This window comes from Athene noctua, chromosome 27 (assembly GCF_965140245.1).
Source record: "Athene noctua chromosome 27, bAthNoc1.hap1.1, whole genome shotgun sequence".
Classification (NCBI taxonomy): domain Eukaryota; kingdom Metazoa; phylum Chordata; class Aves; order Strigiformes; family Strigidae; genus Athene; species Athene noctua.
In genome coordinates, this window is record NC_134063.1 from 4663395 (window position 1) to 4675956 (window position 12562).

At 48.9% G+C, this 12562-nt stretch overlaps 1 protein-coding gene across 2 annotated transcripts in view; it reads right to left on the bottom strand.

Annotated features, from left to right (window-relative positions):
* Nucleotides 1-12562, bottom strand: part of CTXN1 (cortexin 1) — a 40269-nt gene that overhangs the window by 14229 nt on the left and 13478 nt on the right. Inside the window, exon 1 of one of the 2 annotated variants that reach the window (XM_074927943.1) lies at nt 1447-1601. The exons of the other annotated variant lie outside the window; for it this stretch is intronic. The gene's annotated coding sequence lies outside the window, so the exon portion shown is untranslated. Of the gene's footprint in view, nt 1-1446; nt 1602-12562 lie in introns of those variants that run through there. 2 annotated transcript variants of the gene reach the window in all.

Here is a 12562-nt window from a genome sequence, read left to right on the forward strand (position 1 = left end):
GGTTCTTTTTTAAAAGACAGAAGTTTTATTTGCAACAAGAAGGAAACTTAAGTTTCCTCCGATTTCATGTAAGCCAAAATTTTTCTTAAAAAAAAAAACAAAACAAAACACGTAGCCTGCGGTAGATCCACAGCAAGCTCTTGTAAACAGGTAGAGCTGGGCACAGTGACAAGCATTTTACAACAGATGCCACTGGGCTCTACAAGAGACAGGAAAATGATGGAAGACCTGGTCTTTTTACCCCAAATCTAGAACACACGGTTGCTGACAGACAGAGCTGCGGGAGCCCTGTTGCATGGGCCCTGTCGCTGGATGAATCTGCTAAAGTCCTTGAAATAGCAGCTCTGCTCCTCCTGAGATGGGAGGCTGCTTTCATCCTCCTTCTCCTCATCGGATGGTCAGAAACCTTCTCATTTCCAGCTCCATTTTGTCCCAGCCAGGTCCATACACAGATGCCCAGACCTGCTGGTCACCAGGGACTTTTCGTGCCTGTGTGACCCAGGATGAGACCCGCCGTGTGCCCACAGGAGGGATGGGGAATGGGGCTGGCACCACCAGGCTGTCATGAAATACCCGACTACTGCTGCACTGTGGGGCAGAGAGGGAGCATGCCTGCTCCACTCTAATTAGTGTGAATCATTAAATAAAATGTCCCCTTCCTGACTTCAGCATGTGTTAGCAAAATAGCTCTATCAAAGCTGCCTTGCCAGGGGACAAGAAGTATCTTTCTGCTGGGATTATACAGCTGTGGAATTATCCCTTGCCTTTGACAAGATCAATTAATTACTTCAAAGTCATTTGCAGTAATAAATTAACTTCTCTTCTTTCTTCCCTGTTAAGCCGCAGTGTAGCTGCTGAGTAAATAGTGGTATCTGGGCAGGCACACAGTGCCCCGCTTGTCACCCCCGTGGCCAGACTCTGAAGCAGATGACGGATGAATTTTGCTCCCTGGTGGTCTCTGCTGGGGTGTCTCAGCTCGCTGCCCAGCCATGCTGCAGGTCTGTGGTGCAGACATGCAGGAACCTGGGCACCTCTGGGGTCTCCCTGTCCCTCGTTGTCACAACCATGGATGCACACATGCTCTCCACCACCTCCCTGGAGAAGCATCTTCAAGCCACAGGAGACTTGATGCCATGCAGCCCAACTCATTCGTGCAGATGGGGTTTACCTCCCTGTTTCTACTCAGACACCAGATCAAACGCTCAGCACCAGTTGGAGCAGCACAGAAAGCTGCTCCAAACTGTCCCCACACCTCCCCACACCCATCCCTGAGGTAAGGGGTGGCCTCATGGGGTCCCTGCTTGGGGACTCTCTCTCGGGCTGGGATGTGAACACTAGGCAGGAGCTGAGCAGCTGGAAAAAGTCCAGAGGAGGCTGAGAAGGGGAAAGACATCCTGGAGCAACTTTCCATGGCAATGCAGAAAAACATAAAGAAGAAACCCAGACCTTGAGTCCCGGGGAGAAGAGTCTTGAGGTCTCTTCAGACAGCTCACTGACAGAACTAGGAGTTGAAGCAAGACCAACAGAGGGGAAATTCACTCACAGCCGCAGCCAGTCAACCTCTGAACCAAATTCCTACAGCTTTCAGCCAAAATCAGCCATTGCATCAGAGTGGTTTTCTGGTAGACCTGCTGGTAAATGAAAAAGAGTGAATGCAAGGCTACTCCCCAGCCAGCCCCGAGGCTGACGGCACCCTGGAGTACTACATGGGTGTCACCTGGACCTCAGTCCTTCCTTCCGTCTTGGCTGAGCAGAGAGAGGTGAAAAGCACTGGAGGGCACGGGCACAGCAACATCAACCAGGGTCCAGGCACTGGGTCCCACCAGCCACATGAGGACAGCCCTGGTGACTGGCTCTGTCAGACAGGCATTGGCAGCAACTGAGCCATAAATCCTGCAGCTTTCTAGTTGCTCTTTTCTTGACGTGGGTAGATTTCTTGTCCAGGCTAAGACAGGCTGTGTCTTTGACCCCTCCTCTTCCAACAGGGGAGACCCACCTACCTGGCTCTGCAAGTGGTTCTGCCAAACCCAGGCCCACACAATGCCAAAGGGAGAAGCATCCAAAAAGCAACATGGTTTTCAATAGATATATTCAAATGATGTGTCAGCCCAGGTGACATGGAGGCTCTGGGACACAAATAGTGTTGACACGTTCACTGGGACACATTAATCTGGTCCTAGATAATTCACACAGAGAGTCTAGTGATAAAGAGAAGCATTCCCTGAGCAGGCTCTTTCTGAAAGAATTTGTCACCATCAATAAATTGCTGGGAGATTTATTTCTGCCAGCCTTAAAACTGCACACAAAGTAATGTGATTTGTTCAAACTCTTTAACATGCTGTTCTCCTTGATTTAAAGTCTGTTGAACTATCTTTATTTTCTTAGCACATTATTAATTCAGATTCTGGCTCTGACATGAAGGAACTGAGATGCCTCTAGAGTCTGTTATTTGGGAAGAAAAGGAGGAAAGGGCAAATGGGAGGGCTTAGGCAGCAAAAAACCAGCTCAGTGTTAACTCCAGACTGGGAATAAGCAAGTGTTATCTGCATCTTGCACATCACTTATATTATTCTTCATGCCTACAGCTTTGACCACATCAAGATAAGCCAGCTCCAGAGCTCCCAGGGAGTCTTTCAGCCAAGACTACATAAACATATTTCACTCTCCTCAACTCTCTGACTTGCAATCCCAGCTCCAGGGCCAGGGCAACAACTCTCTGAGACTTCACTGAATTTATCTGCTGGCATATTGGACAACAGCTGTCTCCAACCCTTCAGGGTAGTTTGCCAGCAAGACACCTGATCAGCCCATGCACAATTTAATGAAGCTTTCCTTCGCAGGAGCATCTCTGAGGCCCATGGTGAGGGAGATTATGCTTTTAACTAGGCTTTGGGCCACAGACCATGGCAGCATCTCACCGAAACTGCCAGCTCCAGTATCCACCTCCACTGAACCCAGAGGAGCAGGGATGAGAACCTGGGGAATTGTTCGGCCCAGGGTTGGAGCTGGTGTCGTCTCCGGCAAGGACCCACGAATAAGCATGGAAACACCCCATAAATGACAAGGAACAGGTCTTCCACCGTTTTTGTACAAAAGCAGCTGACTTCCACCCTGTGCTGGCTGAGAACAGCAGGTGAACTGCTTAGGGGAACCTTCCTGCCTTTAACCTCCACGTCCCTGAGCAGGGCTGTGTAAAACAGCTTCAGCAGTTCCTTGGCTGCAAAAAGCTCCCAGAGAACATCTGCTCTGAAAAGCAACAGCCCTTCACCATCTCATTAGCAAGTTTCCCAGGAGAAGGAGCAACCTTTGCAGATGTTAAGCTTTTGTTTGCTGTGCCCTGACCAGGAACAAGAAGTCTTGGGCCAAGGGTGAGCAGGGGGTCACCCAGCCCCAGACAACGGGAGCTCCGGCCCTGAATGGGTGCACTCAGTCTCATTAAACTCGGCGGTTAAACTAAGATGCATAGTCACTGCTTCTGTAGATCAGGACTCTTAACTGCCAAGCTGGCTCCTCGGGACTGTGCTGGCAATCTGGAAGAGTGCGAGCACTGCAAGCTCTTGATGCTAATTGCTCAGCCTTGGCGGTTGTGCTCTTCTGTTGTCTTCTGTCTGTATTCTAATACAACCAGAGACCTCAGCATCTTCCTTCAGGCACAGCAGAGAGACTTCCACCACCCTGAAGACCTCATGACCTCTCCTAATGTTATGGGGGAAACTGCCAGTCTATTGCCGGTGGGGAGCATGTGGGCATGCTCCACGCTACAAGCTCTTGGTCTCTGACTTGCCCATGCTGCCTTATCTCTCCCATCATCTTGTCTATCAATTTAGGGCTTATGCAGACCAGTGCTGTGTACTATTTATCCTCTAACCCTTAACAACCACGCCTCAATGCAGCCACATCAGTGGGGAGACAAACCACCTCCGGCGGGGATCAATCCACGCACGGTGCCTCTTGCAACCTTCTGACGCTTCACCAGTGCAATTCCCAGCTCATCTACCTCTAAGCCTGACGTCTCCCGCAGCATCTCGACTCCAAGAACAAGACCGTGGCCAGTGCAGGTTGCCATGGTACCCGCAATGTACCTTAACTGCATTGACATGAGCCTCAAGGTTACGCACAGCTTTTCTAATCCCGCTGCTATAGCCCGGTGGTCTTCAATGCCTGGCTACAGCCTGGCACAGCTCCCGGGCAGAGTTAAGGTGCTCAGATCTAACCACTGTCTCCATACAGTTTACTCTGCCTCAACAGTGAGCAGAGCTCGGCGTAGGATCACTGCCACCTCCCTCACTAGATTTTTTTTTTTTTTTTCCCCTTTAAATCACTGATTCCTATTCTAAGTCTTAATTGCATCATAACCCAGTTTTGTCTGGGAATCTATTCCAGGAGCAGGAGGGTGCCTAATAGAAAGATACTGGAGGGACTGCACCTCCCAGAGGTGCAGGCATCGTTACAGTGAGGGCTGGTGCCAGCAGAATGTGTCTGTCAAAGTACCATTGTGCAAAAGGGCATCGTGCTCAAGGAGATAAGAAATGATCCCAGTATCCCCCAGCATTACCCAGTCCTCCCAACAGTGATGGTTCTGCTCCTGTGGGGTTCCTCTGGGTCACCCATGGAAAAAACGCAGGTTCCAACAGATCCACTCGACATCTGATGATGATGTCCTGTGGAATCCAGACACCCGAGAGCTAGGGCTCTATGGATTATGGTTCTTTTCCCCAGAAACTCAGCACTGCCAACAGAAGAGTCAGAGTTGGACTTCAGTGAGAAGCTGTTCAACAAAGGGAAGGGAAGCTGGTGCCTCATTTTGCTTCAGATTACCTAGAAATCACCGGAGAGGTAAAACTCACTGGCAGGTGGACCAGCTGGTCACGGCAGGCACAGATGTCCTGGCTTTGCTGGGTTTCAAAGCAAAGGGCTCGTGCGTTCACCTTAACTGCTCTGCGCACCTGAGCTGCAGCCAGGGGACAGGAGAAGGATGCCAATTCAGAAAGAGGGACAGGCATTGGGCCAGTGGGAACAGCTTGGTTAAGCTGAGCATCAGTCTGAGATCTAACACATTTTAATCAGCAGGACCAGATAATCTGTGCTGTGTCTCCCTTGGAAAACTAGTGCTTAGGGTCAAGAATCTTCAGTTGAGATTGCTAATGCCTGTGTTGAGCCAGGATATGTGATTATGAGCTATTGGTTACACTCCTTCTCTTTCCGGAGAACAGCAAATATAGTTCTTGTACTGAAGAAAGAACAATAGATACACAAGCAACTACAGACTCCACATAGTCCAGCCAAAATAGCACTCAAGGTTTCTAAACTAAGCTTGGACCAAAACAAAGACATATACGTGAAATAAGATAAAATGCCGCAGCAGTAATGGAGTTTGCCCATACCAGGCAAGCTGAAGTTATTTTCAGTAAGATCACTGTTTATAGAAAGAAATTCCAATTAATGTCATCTACCAGGATTTCAGCAAAGCACTTGGTATGGTGAGAAATCTGTAGTCAGGCTGGGGGTGATGGTGAACGAAATAGGATGAGCTGTCAGCCAGAGAGGAAGATGTGAGGGGAGTTGCTGAAAAGGGAATGTACAGAGATGTTTCCAATGGAGCTCCTCACAGCCCGTTCCTGAAAACTGACTGCATTTAGGTTGTGTTACTGGCCAGCTAACCAACTAAGGAATGTGCTGGGAAAAAAAGGAAAATAGCAGTTTGAGAGGCATCACTGAGGTCATGGAAGACTTGGACATCACTGGAAAGATCAAGGGATCACTGGAAAGGTCTTTGAGGAGCCTAAGCCATAAAGAAGAGGTGGTCTGAGGAACCAGGATAATGAGATGAGAGAAGCAATAGGGGTAAGGCTTTATGAGTCCTCATGTGGAAAAGGGCATGCAGGCCCAAAACACAGCCTCAAACAGGGCTGGATGCAGGAAAAGCTGGGCAGGTCATCAATGGTATGTGAAGTTTTATGATAGGAGATGAGAAGAGCTCAGCTTAGTGAAAAAACAGCAGAGAGGCAATGACTGCAGTCTAAAAAAACCCACTAGAGAATAAGGAGCAAAGAGGGTGAAGTGCTGTTAAATATGAAGGCCAAGAGTAGCCCAAGCACACTGTCCTAGGCCAGCAGGGAAACACTTCAGGTGGAATCAGGCAGCACTCCTCACCCCGAGGACATACTGACCTGCACACAGGAATCCTGATCTGCTCACCTAAAAAGATTTTCTGGTGTGGCAGCAGTGGCTACATACAGCTGCTTGTCCGGACACTGCTGGGTCTCTCTAGGTACCTCCCAAGGCCTCGGATGCCTCAGAGATGCAGATGATGGCTGCTACCCAGAATATTCTGCATCAACCCAACAGACCCATCTAAACCATCTGTAGCAGACAGCAGGTTCGGATGTTCCTACGTTGAGCTGTTTGCCCATTATCTATCTTCAATGTCTGAGAGCAGACTGCACTCCAAACCCTTTTCAGCAAAGCACTCGGGATGCTGACAACTTAGCAGACAATACTGTCGCGTGGAACCAACAATGTAGATGGTCACAGAGGGAAAGAGATAACCCCGGTTTTGTTCTAGGGCTGGGTATACAAACCACCTGCAAAATCTTCTTGTCCAGAAGACCCTTCTCCTGAGGGTCTGCCAGTACCACAGCAGCATTGCATTCGGGGGTGGCTGCATCCCTCCTGAGACCATACAGCTGCAGGCACAAGCACAGGGTTGGTGGGCAAGGCCACCATGGGGACACAAGAGCTGTCACCAAGCCATGACCAGGGCTGCAGTGGAGCCCTCCCCGGTGTTTCCAGCTCTCCTCCCAGGTGGTTGGTGGCAGGCAGAGGAGGACAATGAACATCCCACTCCCTGGTCTATCGGGCAAGTTTCCCCTGCGCACACTCCATATGCGCAGCAGAGTGGCTTGGAGAAGAGCCAGCGTGCAGAAAATGAGAAGCAGATGTAATCTCAGCAGAACAGGAACCAGGAGACACAATTAGAATGACTGTCTCAATAATTAAAACACCCTAATGAGCGTGCTGGCAGGGAAGGTCTCTGCCACTACACTGCAGGTGAGGAACTGATGCAGTGTCCTCTCCTCAGGATCCAGCCTTGCCATAAGGAGAGCCAAAATCCTCCCAGGAGCTCTCTAGAGCAATGCCCATCTCAGGTCCTCCCCGCCAGCCCCAAAACACAGATTTTCAGTGCAGGAGTCAGTCTTTCAGGCTGCAACCCTGAGCATCCTACAGCAGTGACAGCTTTTAGGAGGAGAGGGACGAGATGGCTCCATCTCAAGGGAGCCCCTTGGACACAAGAACAAGAGGGATTGTGCAATCAAGGCAACAGGAGGAGATTAGCTCCCCCACAACACAAATGTTCTCACAGGTGTCTCCTTCTGAGCAGGGGAAGACAAGAGGGAGGTGGAACCAGATCCAGAGAGCTTAGGGGATGAGTAGATCCAAAGGCAGGAGCAGAACTAGTGTCTGCTTAGCCCATGGATGAGCTTGGCAAGGGAAAAGGAAACCCACTGGAATAGGAAGCAAATGCCCAAACGCCCAGAACCACACCCATGCTGGTTCCCAATTTTCAGGTCCCTCAGGCAAGAAGTACTTGCCAGTTCCCACCATTTCCTCATGCCTCTGGTGATGCCAGGATTCTCATGTCACGCCTCTGATGTCACAGGAAGATGTTTTGGTTTTTAGGTGTTTGGGTTTTTTTAAAACCAGAACCACCTGTCAGAGTCCAGGTAGAACATGAAACAAAGTTTAAATAGATCACAAATAAGCACTCCATAGATTGTTTTCCTTACATGCTTAGTTCCAAGAGAATGTCATGAAGCTGAAGTACATAATGTGCCCTGAGGTAATTCCTCTTCATAGCAGATATTTAAGAATTTCTTTATTCTTTGAAAACTGTCTGTGCTATTGGTAACTCAAATATATCCTTAAAACCTGCACCTGTGCTTAGCCTGAGTTTATTTAGCGTCATCTTTCAGCCTCTGGACTTAGGTTCACCTTTGCTGGGTAGAACAAGGTGGTTCTCCAGCCAGGCTTTAGAACCCTGTGACTAGGAAACCTCTGATAACCCAAGCTTTCACTGTAGAGTCTGTTTCCCATCTTCGCTCATCAGTCACTTGCTTCACTGACTTTTCTCCAATTTATTAACATCCTGCTGATCAGCCCCAGTGACTAACGACAGGCAGTAAAGTCATAGCCCTACTATTCTCAAGACTGCAGTTCTCCAGCCAAGGATCTCATCTGAGTGTTAGTCACGGCCACACCCTGGAAGTCCAGATCCCATTCAGCATTCACCCTGCTTCCCCAAACCTCTTTCATTTTTAACAAAACACACACCTTTGGCTGGGAGCACCCGCTGAACGAGCGATCCAGCTCTCTATATCACTGAACTGCCATCTTAATTACATATATACATCTCCCCCGGTCTTTATAGCCACCAGATATTTTTTCAGAGATCACATTTTGGTTTCCTTCCAGGCCACTGATCACCGAGGAGAAGCAGCTCTGCAGAACCCAGCTGAATCTTCGGTGCTGGTCCACCCATGGTCGTCACCTCTCAGACCTGTTTCTCAGCCTGTATCAATACATTGCACAAGTGTCCAGCCCAGAGTAACCACCCCATCCTCTGCTTTTGGTGTCCTTCCAGAAGAGCACCAACCCATCCCCCTGAAGTCCATCGGGTCTCTTTTCAGCTCATGTTCAGGGGTGTCTCTGAAGTCCTCCAGCTGACCCAGGTGTGAAACGGCCTCAGCCTCGCTGCATCCAACACGGGTTCTTAGGGCAGGCAGGCAATGGGGTACCTGTGGTGTGATACCATCACCAACGGGGCTAAATCTCACATTTAGCTAAAGTGCAGACAGGGAGGGTTCATCTTTGGCAGTCTCCCGTTGTGTTCTGGAAAACAAACTAAGGGGATGTGGACTGAATAGTAGCTGGTGAGGTGGGTGAAAAACTACATAGGCCGTTGGACTCAGAGGTCAATTGTTTAAGTGGAACAGGCAGTTGATTGCAAGTGATGCTTTCCACAGGGCAATACTAGTGCAGATGTTGTTCTAAAAACCTCAGAAAGCTGGAGGAAAGTACAAACAGAAACCTCAGCACATACAAAGTCCTGCCACTGAGCCAGAATAACGCTGTACACCAGGATGGAACAGCTGGAAAGCAGATCTGCAGCAGAGGACGTGGAGGTCCTGGGGGACACGTTGGCCAGCAGTCAGCTGTATGCCCTTGAGGACATGAAGGCCAACTGCTGCGTGATGTAGGGGACGTGTCAGCTGAACCCATCAACCAAAACACAGGGGAGGAGAAGAGCTCCAGTGGAGAGTGAAATGAGGGAGCAGTAGAAAGGGCAGAGGGTGCCAAGGCTAAAGGGCTCATTTCCAAGAACTTGGACAACCAGTTACAGCCTCCAGAAATGCCACTGCCCTGGGACAGCAGGCAGCAGCACACCTCACTGTTCTCAGGCCCAAGAAGAAGTCCCAGTCGCTGCTTTGCTGGTCAGAGTCCAAGAGGGTGGAAAACAAACCATCTTTTGCAATAGTTGCTTGCACACAGCAGTTAAAAGACAGGCATCATCTCAGATTATCACTTAACAGAAGGAAATGACCCAGTCTAACAAAAACTGGCAGACTATTATTAGCAATTATTTGATTCCTTCATTAAATCGGAGCCCTGGCCAGCTCAGAGCCCCTTCCAGGCCCCTGTTTGGGCTACAGATACCCGTATTCTCTGTTCCAGACAACTCTGAATCTGGCAGGACATGTAAGGACAGGACAAGAGTACATCTGGGGACAGGGCTGATGTCCTCAGGGACCCCGGTGAAATCAGCCTGATGGGAAGTAAACATTTCCACATGTAGATTCCCAGAATGAAATATTCCATTGTTAGCAGGAACAAAACCAGTTCCCACTTCAGCATTAAACATTGTAATAAAATGTTCTATAAAGCAGATCCCTGTCATCTTAATTAACATTTGAAACGACGTTTTCATTTAGAAAATAAACCAGCAGTTTTTCTCAAACATTTTTCCTGTGGAAAATATTGACCAAAACATCAGGATGTTGATGAAAATATTGCCGTCGAATTTTCATCCACAGGGTTCTGAGGAAATGCAAGCCCTCTTCCAGCACTACCACTAATTCACTGGGTCCTGGAAAAGCCACTCTGGGCCAGGACTGGGCCCCCCAGATGTGGGGAAGATGCCCCGTAGGTAGGCACCCTTGAGTGGGTCAGGCACCCCAAGGCGGGGAGGGATGAACTCTCCCTTTTTTCTACAAGGTAGCAGAGGGTGCCCACGCCAACTGTGCGGCACATACGTGTGTGGAAGACCTCAGAAAGGGGACACGGGGGCTTTGCCTTGCAGGGACCCAGCTTGGCTTTGGCCTTGTGAGTGTGGCCTGTCCCCCTCCCAGTATCAAAAGCTACAAGTGAATCATTCGAAGAAGCTGGGTGATGAACTGACATTGAGTAAGCATTCATGACTGGGAACGTGTGACTCATTACAAATATTTAATGATGAGTTCATCCAAGCAATACCTTAGCACATCCCTCAAGCTCCCTTCAGGAAAGCTGAGAACCAGTCGTTATTTCTTGGGGATCACATACAAACACAGACACAATCCCTTACCCAAACACCCAAATCCACCCCCAGGAGGACCGGCACATTCCACAGCACCTGATACGCACACGCACACCCACTCCCAGCCCTCCCTGACACACCACGCACGCACACAGCCTCCGTAGGCACGCAGGCGTGCGACACACGTGCAGTACACACCCCACCTCCACATACATCCACATACATCCTCTCCTTCCCGCACACACTCCGGTATGCTACAAAGACTTCTTTGTCCAAGGAGTGCACAACCCTTGGACAAAGAGTGGACAGCCCAGACCAATGCACCCAGAGCTGCACCCAAATCCCTCATCTGATCCAGCAGCCCGGGGTTGTTTTTTTTCCTTTCTGAGAGTCTTCCATGAGACTGAGCCCTCCAGTCCCTGGATTTTACATCTAATGCACCCTCCTAACACCTCTGAGCAATATAGAACATCCCAGCATGTCTCATCGCCTCCTCCAGGGCCTTTCCCGACAACCTTAGGTCTCAGGGATTTGAAAAATGACTTTTTAGCTTAATTGTCTCTCCCAACTTGAAGACAACTTCTTGGATGCTCAGGACTGCTCTCTGTCCAGGACCTTCATCCCAGTGCTGTGCGTTACACACCATCCAAGGCAGCAAGAGAGCTTATAAATGCAGGAGCAGCAGGAGCTGGCATCCAGGGGACCTTCCGCAGGGAAATGAAAGAGGAAGATGGGGAACAAAGCAAGGCATCCTCCACAGGCAGCCTGTGCTGCTTAATTTTTTTTTTTTTTTAATTTGCGTTTTTCCTCATGTTTTTATAGCCATTAAAAGAAGATGAGGTACATGCCGTCCATCAGCATAAATACCGGGATAAGTTTACAAGGTAAGTGCCTAAAAAAAGGGATATGAGTGTTTATGCTCTGTGCAAACAATACACAGAAATGCTGACTAATTCTTATAAGATGGTAAGTAACTGTATTATTTTTAATTAGCAATTAAATGACTCGGTAATTTCTTGCATTTAAATAGTAATATAAGCACAAACAGGTCTTTAGCATTTAATTACCAGGCTCTCCTATGAATTATTTAGCAAGTGGGCAAATACGCTACTCCAAAGAAATCTATTGCTGCAATTAAGTGATTTTAAATTATTTCTTTGTCTGAGTTGCTGTCCTGCCTGCCACCATCCATGTGCAAAAGCATGCACAACGGTGCCTGGGTGCTTCTGTGGGTGATGGAGCTGAAGTCCCCAGGACAGTCCAGGCTGGCTGTAAACATGCAAGAGCTGGATTGCCCCCCCCCAGCCTGCCCAGCCCCTTGTCACCCTGCAGCACTGTGGGTCTGCACAGCACCACGTGTGCTGCTGGCACCAACAAAATCACAACAAACTACCCCAGACCTGTCCTCGGTAAGGTTTTAAACAAGGAACATCCTGGACTCATGAAAGCACGAGGATCTCCAAAAAAAACACTTGCCCCCCCAGGACTGAAATAAGTCCAAGGATGCTCAGAACAGTCACTTGCTTTGTTAAAATGCAGCTGAAGAGGATTCTCGCAGAAGTCTCTCGCTGCCAATCTGCATCTCACTCATATCTAACCTAAATCTCATTAGCTCCAAATTAAACTGATTGCTTCTCATCTTGTCCCAGCAGACACAAAGAACAATTGATCACTTTATAACAGCTTTATGTGTTGGGAAGAGTTCACTCCCTTTCTTGGCTAATCAAATCCAACTTGTTCTGTCAGCCCTCCTGGTCCTTCTTAACTTTCTCAAGCCCTGCTGTTTTCTCCGGTGGGGTGGGAACAATGTTGGAAACACACAGGGCTCTGCAGAAAAATGGCAAAGGGATGCATCTCAGGCAGGGAACCAGGCCACTCTGGAAAAACTGCCAAGGCTTCCTCCTCCCACCCTTCTCCGTGGCTTCCCAGACTAATTGCAGAGCATATTTCTCAGGTCTGATGGAATGTGGGACAACCCAAGAAGAAAAT